A 13626-nucleotide genomic window follows, 5' to 3' on the forward strand; every position below is an offset into this window, starting at 1 on the left:
CCCGATGGGATGGGGGAGAGAATTGGAAAAGCACGTGAGAAAAACTTGTGGGTTGAGATAAAATCAGTTTAATAATTGAAATAAAATGATAATGATAATAATATGATAATAGTAATAATACACAAAGCAAGTGATGCACAGTACAATTGCTCACCACCCGCCGACCGATGCCCAGCCAGTCCCCGAGCAGCGGCCCCCCCGGCCAGCTTCCCCCAGTTTATGTACTGAGCATGACGTCACATGGTATGGAATGTCCCTTTGGCCAGTTTGGCTGTGCCCCCTCCCAGCTCCCTGTGCATCAGTCGGTAGAGCATGAAAAACTAAAAAGTTCTTGACTAGTGTAAGCACTACCTAGCAACAACTAAAACATCGGAGCCTTATCAATTTTGTTCCCATCCTAAATCCAAAACACAGCACTGTACCAGCTACTAGGAAGGAAATTAACTCTATCCCTGCTGAAACCAGGACGGTTGCACATATGGTTTGGGGATTTTTGTGGGCATTTTTGTTTGGTTGGGTTTTTTGGGTTGGGTGTGTGGAAGTTTTTGTGTGTGGTAATATTGTTGTTGTTTTAAATCTGTTATCATCCCAACACCCTCCTGAGTTTGAGCTATGAAGGTGGGAGTCTCATTCTGTAAGTACACTCTGCATTCTTTCTGTCTAATGTTTCTTTATATTCCACATCTAACATTCAAAAGGATTCAGCCCACCAAATGGTCCAGGTTATTCTGTGTAGCTATATTGCCAGCACATAATTTATAATACCATTGGACCACATTCTCCATAGATTTTAAGTCATCACTTCATACACGGGTCATGACTTATTATCCCAATTTGTATGATGTACATTGACTATCACTCCAGTCAGTACAAACAGAAATCAGCACACCATCAGTTACTTCTCTTTTTTTTTTAAACATTTAGCCATGTGATGTAATACCGCATCATTCATCTTTTTTATGAAAGCTCACTGAGTATTTATTTTAATGATTTTTATTAGGTACCACTATCATTAGGTTGGAGATCAAAATCAGAAGACGACTGCCTGCCATCCACAAGGTCAGTACAAAACAGTCTACGTAAAAAAATTGTATTAACTATTGAACTGGTTACACTCGGGTTTTGCCCATGAAGTCCTACCGATGAATATTGACTAGGATTAGGTTAGTTCAGTTTGTTGTGTAATGAATTCTGATTTGATTTTTCAATCAGGATTTATAGGGACTATAAGAGAATGTTAAGAGGAAAACATCTTAAATTAAGAGACCTGTTAGCTACAGGTTATTAGATAAGTAACAGGTCTGTAAGATTACTTACTGCATGTTATCAGACAAAAAGATGCTATTCTCGCATCTTGTAAAACAAGCTGGTCTATCAAAACCAGAAGCTGTCACTAAAAAAAACCAGTGTCAACTAACTGGGAAAGGAAGAAATTCTAGCAGACTTCTTAACACAGGACAGAAGTAAACAGCTAGACCGAAAACTGATACTACAACAAGAAGCCAGGGTGCTGAGAGATCAATCTCAAACCATTCAAGTAATTCTGGAATTTAAGAATCACCTTGAAAAGTCGCATTTCCAAAAATAAGGGTTCTTCTTGAGGAAGATTTCCTCCTTTTGAAAAAAATCACAAGCATCTTTTGAGTGATTTTTAACAACAGCTTTCAAGTATCAGTACTGCTTCCTTTTCAACTAACACTAAAATATGCGTCACCTTATAAACATAAGTGACAGCAGCACTAAAGGGAACGTTTTCCCCAGGTTTCCAAGATCCTTTGTAGGTAAGTAAAAGAAATTGTTCAGGCTTTTTCTTGTACTGACGTTCATCAACAGGAACAGAGCCCCCCACCACCACAAAGAGACAGAAGATGTCATCATCCCAAATGAGCCAAAGAATGGACTGAAGCAAGGGAACCGTACAGATGAGCAAGGTCCCAGCTAGTGATATAATTATCTTCTGATGCCTGTCAGTTATCCTCTGGAAAATAATATTCATCATTCTTGAATTGCTGATCTAAAGGCTTCCGAACAACAGCTAAACCCCAACCCTGCTTAAAATAAAATCCATGGACCTGAGATGAAAGGCTCCAGATCTCCCTTGTTCACTGGCACTTTTCCAGCACTAAGCATTTACGTTTCTCCCACACGCTCAGAAACCCCAACCTCATCCTATGGAAAGAAACAATACAGAAAAGCATTAATTATATGCATTTTGCCAATGGTAAATCCAGATTGCTTTTTGACAAGGGAACAAAGTAAACCTACATCAGGATAACTTTTCAAGTAGTACTTGGTAATAGTAAAAGGTGTATTTTTACACAAGTACATGTATTTTATTACACTTTGCAGCAACTGCATCCACAAACAATCGCAGGACAATATTGGGTGACGGTCTATGTGCGATAGTTTCAATTGCTGCAGGTGCCCCATGACACTACTCTTCCTTAGCCAGGAAGGTTAACAAACATCAACTGCCTGCTCAACGATTTCTATTCTGATACAACTGATGCTACAACTCTAACAGCCAAAGTGACAAGTTTTAGAGAAATGCCATGGCATTCACATCAGTGGAACTATCTTTCATCTATGTAGCTTCCTTGATTCCCCCTTTGGTAAGGGAAAGGGTGGTACAAATGTCTCTATTACTGAGGGCCCAGCTGTTCTCAGTCTAAATCTGTCGTCTACTGTATTTCCAGGGAAGGGAAAGCAGCACGTTGTCACATACCCAGACAAAGAGGATCAGCCTCAAACTTTCCATTCCCTGACATAAATGCTGCCATTATCACAGCGCCAAACACAAGCAATTACAGCATAGCACAGAAATCAGAAAAGGGACTTCACAAGTGAAAACACATTCCCTTTGAGGTGGGAATTTGGAAAAGCCAGAGGTTAAGAACTCGCTCCTACTCTGCAGCGTACAGAAAACACCACCTAACATTTTGGAGAACAGCAACTCATGTATGAGATGACAATGTGTTCTGTGCACCACAAGGCAGAATTAGGTCCTAAGCATTTTAAATATAACCAGTGATGAGGCAACATAGCATTTTTAAAGCTTACAACTGATGCTGCATGTAGCTAGTTTTAAGCTATTTAAGCTTAACTAAGACTTACATAACATTATCAAAAGGAAAAAGTGTTTTGTTGAAAAGTAATAGGATTTAGGCGCAAAGTCCCAAGTTCATTCATTGCCAGTGTGAAAAATAATGGACTTACAGTGACAGAAACATACCCAATTGAAAACTGACTACACCAGTCACATTTGCACTAGTAGGCTTAACTGGCAAGTTCCAAAGTTTTAAGGTGTTTCTTCAGAAAAGGATACCAGCAAGTTGTTACATCTGTTCATTTTTCACATCCCATGTAAGCAAATGCACTCACATCCTTCCTTTGGACAGGTCCTTTGAATTTTTCATTGATTTCCAAATGCTAATAAACAACAATAAAAAACAATCACTCTCTAACAGGCAGTGAGCCGAAACTTCTGATAGTTAAATTCAAATGTTATAATTTTTGGTAGCAAAAATATTTCTTCACGTTAAATGAAAGAGGAACTCTGCTACTCCAAGTACGGAGTTGTTTTGGGGGCTTTGTTGTTTGGTTTTATTTTTTTGTTTGGTTTTTTTTTTTTTCCTTTTAATCTACTGACTACCTGAAGTGCTATCCATTAAGGAAAAAAGCAAAAAAATCCCTCAACGTTCATATTCTGTAGAATGTAATGAAGTCTTAAACTGGTGTTGCACATGCATAAAAAGAAAAAAAGACTCCAAGATTAATAGAACAATTGGTAATTGTTCATGAGGATTCATAAAAAACAAGCACTGTGAGAAAATCTACAGCCTGGTTAAAGCTTTGCCAGTTGCTCTGTGTTTATGCACAGAATATCATTACACAAGCGAGAAAGACAGGTGAACAGATTGTTAACACAATAAAATGCTAGCAGCACCTTAAGCAAAAAAGAGAATCAGTGAGATAATGATTTATTAGACAACAAAAATGAGGTGGATGAGTTTTTGCAATACTAGCACAGTCTCCCCAAACACATTTAAGTGCTTTGTTTCCCCTACAGAATTGTATAAAACCAACACCCCAAAAAGGAAAATCTGATAGCAGTTACACTGAACTAGAGTAGCAAATAATTGCTACTTGCCACGCAGTCGGTTTTCACTCATGACGGATTAAGTCACTGTACAGTTTCTATTTTTGAGTGTTCATAATACTAATCTAGACAAGCATGTGCTCAAATCCATATTTTCTGGGGGAAGTACATAAGCATATGCTGAACACATTACTTAAGCTTTTGGACATGTACTCTGCTCAACAGGGGTGGCCTGCAGCTGAACTGCAGCTTCAATTTCTAGGAAAGAAGATAGACTTCAGGAAGACAAAGGGGTTTTGCTGTGGGGAAGTCAACACACTAAGCAGGCATGAGAAGTGATGGAGCAGCCACTTCTTCCATGTGAAAAGTGGGTAACCTGCAATGCTACCTCCTCTCCCAGCCTATGGCAGGCTATTTTTAATTAGTAAGAAGATAATCTTCCCCAAATTGAGTCTGTTTTCCCCGTGACAGTAATTGGTTAGTGATCTCCCTGTCTTTATCTTGACCCACGAGCTTTTTCATCCTATTTTCTCCCCCTGGCCTGTTGAAGAGGGGAATGAGAGCGTGGCTGGGTGGGCACCCAGCAGCCAGCCAAGGTCAACCCATCCCACTGAACTTGTAAAACACTTACCAAAAGCCTCCTCCTGCAGCTAATCTCCCTGAGTTTGACCTTAAGATCACATTTTATTCTCTGCTGCTGCAAGAACATCAAGTTTAAAGGACAAATATTTCCTTAGAAACAGCAAATTCAGCTTGTCAGGATACATATTGAAATGGACAAATCACTCTTTAAATGCTTTTATGCAGTTTGCTTCAGATTTATCTAGATTTTTGTATTTAAACTCAAACATTACACTAAGTATCTTTTCAAACAAAATAGATTCTGCAGTGTTTTTAGTGATTTGTTACCTATCAAGAGGAAAATAGCCAATTTAGCTCCCTGAGCTTGTTGATTGATTACATTCAATTCCAGATCTACAGCCCTCCCCTTACACAGAGGAATTGTGTGGCATTTGGAAGTGGCACCCAACTATTTTTCCTCCAATAATGCAAGCCCTCCATCTTACTATGCTGCACATCTCCACAACTTTCTGCATTAGAGGACTTCTGAACCCACTATAGTTATGTCATAACATGTTTTATGGATGTGTAGAAATTGTTATAAACATTTAGAAACATTAGAGGAGGCAAACAATGACCTCTTCTTGGACATGTCCTCAATGTTAATGTCTTTCTAATTATTAGTTTGCTATACCCCTTTTTCCTTTCAGAATCAGACTTCTATTCTAAAGAAGAAAAAAATAAGAAAAACCAAAAACCTCAAAAAAAGCACTTTGTGCAGTTGTAGGACTGCTTTGCAGCCTCTTTTCAGCTCCATCTTGTTTTAGCATGCACATATTCTAATAGGATTTTTTTTCCTCCCAGGTCTGTAGTTCCAGTATTTTGCTCATGCTTAGCAGACCTGGTAGAAAGCCAATTCTGCCTTGCTGTTCAGTACCGACGTGTTTCGAACAATCTGCCATATACAGCATTTTACTTCTGGATCATGAAATAAGTGCCTTAGTTAATCAGGGCATAGACAACACTAACAAGAGGGAAACCTGACCCAGCAACGAGTTCAAGCCTGCTGACGATAAAAGAGTTACTCCATAGTCTTTCTCAGGTAGTAACAGGCATAGCACATTCCTTAGGTTTCTTCATATTGAAAATGCATCTTCATTTTTTCTTTGCCTCAGCAAACTTGCTTATGACAAGTCTGAGGTGTATCGTATTTTAATAAAAGCACAATCATCTGTGCAAAGTTGCTCATACATAACCTCATTTGCCTTGTAGGAGGCTCTGGTTGAACACCTTGCCAGATGTTCAGGTTTTAACTACCTTGGCATCATACCACTAACACAATCAATCATTGCTACAAAAAGATTTCATCAGAACTTTGTTCCGAAATGCATCTGTTCAAGCCCAGTGATGAAAGAAACCGCTCTTGGCCCTCAGCACAGAAACTTTTCCCAGCTTCTGCCTTTGGACAATAACTTCAGATGAATGCCTGCGTAAGTAAGTCTTTTGATCTTATTTCCACTATTTCATCTAAATCATATGAACAAGTAGCTATCTGAGTGCCATCATCAGTCAAACTGGGTTTCCTATTCTGTTTTCCAGATAATAGCAAGCTTCAGTTGATGTTTGTCCTACGCTCATCACAGCACCTATCTGTGGAGATTCATCCATGTCTAAAAACAAATGCACTCAAGACACAATCCTTCAGTTGGAGCATTTAGCATCATGTCTCTTCACATAAAGTTTCCACCTCCTTTTATGTAGGGACCTACCTAAAATTTTAGGGAACTTTTAGGAACTTTATTGCTTTTAAGGACTTGATACTGAGATCAGTATCCTTTTTCCAAGCATGCTTGAACATGAATAGTGGCTTTGAAAATTACCAGAAGATGGGCAAGAAGAGAGAGAGGAGAAAGGCACCAGCCAGACCAACAGCAGGACTGCACAGGACTTTAAACCATGCTAAAAACTTGTGAAACAGTCCATCAACAAAAAATATATTCAAATACACAAAAAGCATGTATTTGCTGGAAGACAGTAAACTAACTGGATGACAGTGCACGGGAGAAGGCTCACCTGCGTCCCTGCTCCCACCCCCTGCTGAATTGGATCTTTTTGCTCAATTAGGCATTCCTAGGATTCCTGGGTCTTTTCAGACAATATCCTCAAGGTCTGTCTTTGGTCTCCTGGTCACGCAGAAAGTCTCTCCTGTGAAACAAATGGGTTTGTACAGCTATTCCTGTTTTCTGTGCTAGCTCAGCATACAGTTTTAGTTTGACCATTTCTCCTCATCAGCATGCATGTTGGATAAGCTGTATCAGTCTTCAGCTATTCCCCCCTCCCCACCCCCGCCTCCAAACAGGTTCCTTTTACATCAAGACACAGAAGGCACAAAAACTAAGCAGAAGTTCAGTACAAACATGAATGCTTTTCTGGTATATATGTTCCTAAGATGGACAGTTCTATATTCATTTATTGAGAGGGAGAATTAAAAAAAACCCAAACCCTCTAGTCACTACATATTAGTGACTCATACAAGGATTTAAAAAGATCATATATTGTCTCTTCTGGCAAGATCGAGGTTCTCAGACCTGTTTGCTGCCTGTTTAGGTAAATATAAAAACCCAACACAATTATGGTACTACCTATTTAATGAAGAGGTGCTTCTTTTCCAACATTCCCAAAACCAGCTTTCAGAAAAGCTATCATACATACAGCCTATTGCCTATTACTCTTTATTGATCAGCAATATCACTTTCACATTATAACTATACATGTCCAGGTTCTCCCTGAATGTGTTCTGCAAACTTTTGATTGCCAAGTATTTCCTCTAGTATGCTAAATGACAAAAGAGCCAAAGGCATTAATTGCAGAACTGCTGTTAAAAGCAAGGAAATGCATTATCAGTAATGCTTACTGTAATATTTACAATGTTTTGGCAAGAAAATGATTCAAAATAGTTTTCCTTTGTTATATTTGATAATAGCATCAAAAAACACTACATTGGAGACACCAAAAAAAGAAAGAGAAATCTGATCTTTGAAAAATGAAGCACGCTTAAGTAATGCAAAAATACTAACTCATACATGTACAATTCACTTCAATTTCAATGTAGACACCTACTGCAGGTCTTTATCAGGAGACAACAGTAACCTTTATCTTCTACCAGAGCTAAACTTCCTTCTCTACCACCACTGCTCTATACAGGCTCTACACCCCAGTCAGACTCCAGAAATGAACACTAACTAGGGACCATACCAACATCAGAGGCAAACTCATGACTTTTTTCACATGTAATGGGGCAAAGAATTTCAGTGCTTCCAAAGCCATAGGAAAGAACACCTACTGGAGTAGCTGTAGCTTACATTTCAATGGCATAACAGGTTAAAAAGTTCAGTTGGTTTTACTATGAATACTGCATTTGACAGAGGGTTCAGCATACTTGCAGTCTTGGGTCAAAGCTATTCATTGCTTTGCAACTGAGAAACAGTGAATATTTTTCTCTGAAGAAAGTCATCAACATAAAATCAACGTGTCAAAGTTTTCTGACACTTCTGAAATCAAAGTTCTTAATTATTCCCAATAATTTCAAGACTACTCTGAAAAAAGATGGTAATAGCTGCATCCAGCCTGACTTACACAGCTGTCCTGCCTACAGTCACATGATCACATTATTTGCCTAAAACATGGGAATTTGCTCCAGAACAGGCAAAAATAACAGCTGTTATCTCCCACCCCTCAGTTTTTTCCTGCTCAAGCCTTTGTGTTTTGTGTAACAAACACAAAATGGAGGTCAGAACTTGGAAGTACTTTCCCCACCGCGGTCTTTGCTTGAACCAGACAAGCTTCCCTCCAGCCCAATCAATACTTTGTTGTTCCATTCAAAAGTTCAAAGATAAGAGCTGCAGAAAGACCCCTCTAGATTTCCCATGAGCATGGTGGTACAATTTCCTTCTGAAGGTGAGAGACATCCGTTCAAACCTACCGAACTAAAAGTCTCTTCTTTGCCCTTACCTGCTACCTTAGAGACAAGCTGCCTTGCATCCAAATTCAGCTCCAGTAACTGTAGCTTTTTTCAGTTTTGCTGCCTCCAACAGCCGTTACTGTTGCACTAGACCTGAGCCACAGCTCTGCTTTAATTTTCAATACCAGCATGTACAAAACAGGCAAGCCTGCAGACCACAAATGCCTGCAGAACTTCAGGGACTACCAATGATGATCTAAAAAATCTCAAGGCATTATTAAACATAAAAACCCTGCTTTTAATATATATGACCCAAGCAACTGCGGAGAAGTACTTAAAGGAGACCCATATTTTGCACTTTTGTGGCAATTTGCAAACACACTCAAAGCAATTAACTGAAAAGTCTAACAGTAAAATGCTTTAGGTTATTCCTCCAAGCAGTTAGCTTATCTAGTCAGGCAACAGTTTCCTCATGTATTGAATACTTCACAACTTCTAGCACTGCATTGCTTTTCCTTTTCAAAATACAGGTGAAATACAGCATTCCCTTTCAAAGAAAATGTTGTGGAGACTGATAGGGATTTTTTTAAACTGCAAATATACAGTATATCAATATAACATAACTCAGATTTTTTTGTACCTGCTATTTGTTTTCCTTTATATAATTTTTATAGTATTTGTAATTATCAATGATATACCTAGAAAATAATTACAAGTTAGGTTAAAATAGCATATCCAATAAAAGGCTCTGTTCAGGAATACACATTAACTTCAGAGGATGATGTTATCGCATCCCAAAATTGTGCTGCAAACACAAACACCATTCAAAATCATGACTAACATCCATAATTATAGTATGTGTTGAGAAACAATTTTTATTCATTTACTTTTTTGTTAATTTATTTGAGAGAAAAAGGAAGTCCAGAATTTATCAACTGGAGATGACAGGCAGAATAATATAGCCTGGAACTGATTAAGTTTGGGGATATGCATATATTTTGCAGGGGTATCAAAGATTATTTATATTCAGCAAAACATAATTATGTTTTTGAAATGGACTGAAAACATAGCAATGTAAATCAAGCCGGCATTATACTTCTACTCTTGAAGCAGCTACTGCTCAATTGTTCATGTCAGTACTTACAACAGTCTAAGGACTAGTCAGGTCCCAATACAACCTAAGACAAAGGAAAGGACATTAACTACAGGGTGTGTGCGTGTGTGTGTGTGTAATTGCAGTAACATGGTAAAAGTACCGACTGATTACAACATGACAACTCATCTCACGGATATGCATTTATATATTTATTCTATATATAGCAAAACAATCTGTCAAAAAAATATGGCAAAAATTAATTTCCGGGAAGTATATGAATGCAGACTGTTTCAGAAAGACCAATTTGAGACAGGCAGTTTCTGCATTTAAATTACATAAAAACCACGTGTGAAATATAATAGTCGTTGTTTAACACGTCACTGAATGCTTAAGTACTGCGACGAGGAAGGCAATAAAAATCTGAAGTACAGGATACAAAAAAGCACAAAAGCACCCAGGCTAAGACAGAAACTAAACCCAGTATTAGTGTTGAGAACAGGACAAATATAGGAAAGGTATAATTGAAAAGATGGATTTATAAGCCCCAACACAAACCTCACCTCTTTGAAAAGCATCTTTGAGTTCCACAGTAAACCTAGCCCTTCTCCTCACTGGTAACTTCTGAGCATCAAATCCCAAAGCTAATTTCTAAAGCTATGATGAATGCAGGCCTCCTAACAAGATAAATCCTAGAGTAAATGAAGCAACTTGAATTACGAAAATTACATTAACAGCTCTTGTATATATATAATTGTCTTTGTGAAAGACAATTTCAAGAAAGCTATGCAAGTTATTTTATTCCATAAAGGAAAAACTACATTACCTGTGAAGTGAGACTTGCCAAATTACCGGAAGACCCATTACAAACATCTTCATTTCCCAGGAAATAATTTCATTAGACAAAACATGAAAAACCAGGAGACTGCTAGAGTTCCTAATGATTATGTATGTTTCTTAGCACAAAGCTGTTAGCACTTGTGAAAAGCAGATGTGTACATAAAGAGCTTGTCTTATATACTCCAAATTTCCACAAAGGAGCCTAATGAGGCTGTGGTCTGCCACCCCACCATTATCAGGGTGCCATTCGCTCCTCTCGTGTAGTACATGTGCAGCTCCAGGTTACTGCCCCAGCTGGACTTGCACTCAGCCCAATATTCCAGGTGGCCCAACAAAGCCTTCTTACTCCCAACAGAGAACAAGTGGGAGAACTTCTCTTTTACACTTAATTTCTCTCTGGACATATTGTTACATAAAAACTTGTTGTACAGCGCTCAGAGCCAGATACACTGCATGAAAAAATTTGAAAAAGAAAAACCAGGATTTAAACAGAAAAGTTCCTTTGTTCTTCATTCTGCCAAGGCCAACGCTTATTCAACATTCCTACCATGTATCATCCTCTGCAACAGATGGGAAAACTCTCCAGCAGAGCACTGCTACACACTTCAGCAATGAATTGTAGCAGAAGGCAATGTGACCCTCATACATTTCATTTCACATGCTGAGGAATTTATTCTGACTTGCAATGGATGATGCTACAATAAAGCCTTGCCTCAGTGTACCTCACCACAAGCATCACTCAATGCAGGAGACCACAATTTGGTAAAAGACATTGCCCTTACCAAACCAACTCAATCATGTCAGCTCCCAAAAAAACATTGAGGCCAGAATATAGTTATCATAAAAACTTACTGCTTAACAGTAACACTACAGCAAAACAGTTGAATATATAAAGCAAGCTTTTCACTCATTCTCTGGGACACCCCAAAGTCTCTCTCAGGCTGCTAGAAGCCAGATGCAACTAGATTATGTGCAGTCACAGCACATACGAATTTGTTTTGGCAGACTGGTCTTCCTTGCTCGCTGAACCATCTCTCTCTGCATGTATGAAGTGCATCTGCCTCCATTGCACCTCCAAGTCTTTCTGTGACACTCTTCCATTTTCCAGTCTTCTTCACCCTGCCAATACAAAGCACATTGCTCCTCAAAGAACCAAGGCATTCATGCTGTGAAGGACTTGACAAAGTAAAATATCAAGGAACATTCCAGCGAGTATTTTTAGCTGGAGGTAAGTTACTTCCTGAAAAACAGTATTTACATTGAGAGGAAAAGTTCATGAAAAGCAACATGCCAACTGAGAATGGGACCCAGAACATCAGATTTCTTTCAGAGGGAATAAGAAAACCAGATACTTATGGCACTTTACACCAGAATTTATTTCAAACATGTATTTTCTCTGTGTCAATTTTTAAAATCAGGCCAAAACCAAGAATTGTACTCGAGGTTAACGGTCCTGTATTCACACTAATCTAGCCAAGCTTAGGATATTCATCCCAAAACCTGCTATTATCCCCAAGGCTGTTTTGTTGCTAGCATGTCTAGTCTAGAGAGAAATAAGTTACATTTATCTGAAGGAAAAAAAGGAATAAAACCATAATAAAACATGGTATGTATTCACTGTATCTGATTATGAGAAATATTTTTGTGCACAAGGTACTTACATATTAAGTATAACCCCATCCTTGCCAGCCCACAGCTGGGAACTGGAAATCCTACAGCAAACACACACACGAAGTTCAAATCTCTTATCATAACAGGATCTTCTTCAGTTAAGACATTTGAGTCTGGTATCATGGTAAGACCTCAGCTGCAAGAGGTTGTCTAAGGCCCTAGCAGCATTTTAGCTGGATGAAACACAGTAATTTGCAATTTAAAAAAAAAACAAACCAAACAAAAACCAGTACAGTTCTCAATTTTCCATCACGTCACTACATATGGTTTTATCAAGCTTTGTATGATTCTCTCGAGTTATCTCAAAATTACTAGAAAGGCTCAAAACAAACAAGCAAACGAGATACGAACTGACTCTCAAGGGAGACACAACCCTAACCAGAGACAGCAGTTTGCATAATCCCATAAAATACAATATAATCAGAAAGTTACACACTTGAAAAAGTGGCCTTCCACTAAATACATGTGTTGTACAGGAACTGATAAATAAGATGTTCATTGGGAGAGACGCATCCTAAGTGTCAGAGCATCACTGAAATACAGAGAATAGTGGGCAGCGTACTGTTAAAATTTTACTACCTTTTCTTTGTTTTTTTAAAGAACATGGGGTGCCCCTTTCCCTTAAGCCAAAAGAAGTCTGGATTCAGTGCTCTACAAAGCTCTTAAGTTCTCAATCATAGATTATCACAAATTTACCATCCCAGTCACTAATATTCTTTTATATACTTTGAAAGGATATGAATATACATGCTTGGTAGTGAGAAATTAAATCTGTCTGGGCATCCTAAGCTGGTAGTTTATTGCTTCATATTCCCACCTGACTTACTGAGTCCATGCAGAAGTTTCTAGACCCTTATCCAGGCTAGCCAGAAACGCCACTTAGACTGGGATAATGCGCTCTGAGGATTTTCTCCCCATTCATAAAATCAGCGCAGTTCCTAGCTGGCAAGAGAGTCAAAAGCAGCAGTTTTTTCAGACTATTTCTTAGGTTTGTCTGTCAGCTTGTGCCAAGAAAAACCTCACTTAGGCATAAAAAGCCACAGCACCGCAGGAAGAGAGACGAAAAAGCATAATGCCAAGCAGTCCAAAGGAAAAACAAAGTTTGGTACAGTCAAATCACACCACATTCCCCTGAAAACTGAGCATTAAGGATCCAGTCTAGTTTTAAAGTGTCATATCCAAAGACACTACACCTCTGCAAGAGAAAGGCTGCCCAGCCCCACGCAAGATCATGAACACAACGTAAAAACACCAATTCTACAAGGAAAGTATAGCCAGGAACCAACGTATGCAAACATTCCTTTCCCTTCCCAGAATTTTTCAGTTCTGTGCAGCAGATGGCTCAGCTATGCCAAAAGTACAAGATTATGGCGCGGTTCATCCTGAGGGGGCTCACACGGC

Source organism: Pygoscelis adeliae, unplaced genomic scaffold, assembly GCF_000699105.1.
Source record: "Pygoscelis adeliae isolate BGI_AS28 unplaced genomic scaffold, ASM69910v1 Scaffold66, whole genome shotgun sequence".
In the NCBI taxonomy this organism is placed as follows: Eukaryota; Metazoa; Chordata; class Aves; order Sphenisciformes; family Spheniscidae; genus Pygoscelis; species Pygoscelis adeliae.